The following is a 1798-nucleotide window of genomic DNA, read 5'->3' on the forward strand; positions in this document are numbered from 1 at the left end:
TCTTTATTTTACATGTCTCATGGAACGGAGGCAATGAGGAGTCCCCAGGGTCTGAATTATAAGAGACTGGAATGGACAAGACACTTCAGGTCATCTGAAAGCCCTTCACACCTGACGGCTCAGTGTAACAGTTTACGAGGAGACAATCCTGTTTTGGGAGGGCAGAGAACAAAACCTGAGCCAGTCTGTCCTTGGAGGCTACGAATGGAGGACCAACTTCGCTGGCCCATTGGGCCAAATATTACACTTGAACAATGTGATAGTTACAACAGCGGCCAAACTTTAAAAACTTGTCTTTTCAGAAACATAAACAATATATAAAAAAAAGTTTAGAGGTTTTTGAGCTTAAATACCTGGGAAACGCATACTTTGCCAACAGATGAAACAATAAGATACATACAAAACCAAGAGATACAAATTTAACAAATGTTTAAAATAACTGGGTTTCACCACAGAATCTTCATTTGAAGGTTACTTTCATGAGAAAACATATTACCTGCAGCACGTCGACTCCTTCACAAAGTGACAGAAATCTGGTCATGTCAGTTATCCACTTACTGAGGAAACACCGCAGGGTTACAGAGAGCGTAACAGACTCACAAATACCAAAGCATCGTCACAGAAAACCTAGCAAACAAGTTGTAGGCAAAAAAATACTTAATCGTGTTTACCTACATGTGCTATTGGAGTATACAAGACAAAAAAGATGGAGAGCTTCATATAGGGAATTTCCAGTCATTTTGAAAATGAAAGATATTTTTTCTTTGAAAAAAAAATAAAATCCAAGTTCCCAGATGCTGTTTCTCAAGGCATGCTATAGCTATAGTAGCCGATGGCTCAGATTCATATCCACAGAAACTGGTGTTTTACCTAAAATGGCTTTCCTGTCTCTCCAGTTTGTCATTTCTCAAAGTCTCCTAAGTAGCTTTTGAATAGACATATCTTCCTTGCATGCATCTACTAAGACTCCCTTGTTAATCCCAGAATCTCCTCTGCATGAAACTCAACGAGCAGAACAGCCCTTAACTGTAGCTAGAAGACGGTTTCAGCTTCTGGATCCCTCTCTAAAGAACAAAAGCATATGACAGTTATGCATAAATAGCATCTACAAATACACTTACAGTACACATGGGAAATGCAGTGAACATGAACAGATTTCAAAGGCTGACTTGACTCTACCATAAGGCTCCATCATCAGCCCACCTTTAAAACTTGCTCCAGGCAGTACATCATCGTGCTAGCACAGCAAACAACTGGGATAACCAGAAGTAGTGCTAATTAACAATAAACCCATACCTGGGCATCGCCTTCTTGAAATACACCCCAAACTCACGTACACGTAACAGCTCTTCAGATTTCAGATCTACCTCCAAGGTTAAACTGAAGGTAGCAGCACTTTCAAAGAACAGGACAAAGCTTAGCTTGTAAACCCTGTTTTTTTTTAAAGCATAATGAGAATTCAAGTCCTATTCCCCTTCACATTTGTAAGCATTATAAGAATAACACTATTTTGTATGCCCTACGTATAGAAAAGTGTATGCTTATACAGCACTATATATATATATATAAATAGGAACTATCAACCAAAGTTTGATTTCAAACTAGAATTGCAACGACCCCTGCAATTTGGAAATGTGAAACAGCCCTTCTGACCTCTCTTTCATAAGCAAAGAGTAGAAAGGATCATATCTTACTACGACCTAACATCCTCCATCAGGAATATGAAAAACCTACCATTAACTTTACAGGATATGCCCAGAACACCAGGTTTGACAATACTGCCCCATGTCGTTTGCCA

Source organism: Charadrius vociferus, unplaced genomic scaffold (genome assembly GCF_000708025.1).
Source record: "Charadrius vociferus isolate BGI_N301 unplaced genomic scaffold, ASM70802v2 scaffold36, whole genome shotgun sequence".
In the NCBI taxonomy this organism is placed as follows: Eukaryota; Metazoa; Chordata; class Aves; order Charadriiformes; family Charadriidae; genus Charadrius; species Charadrius vociferus.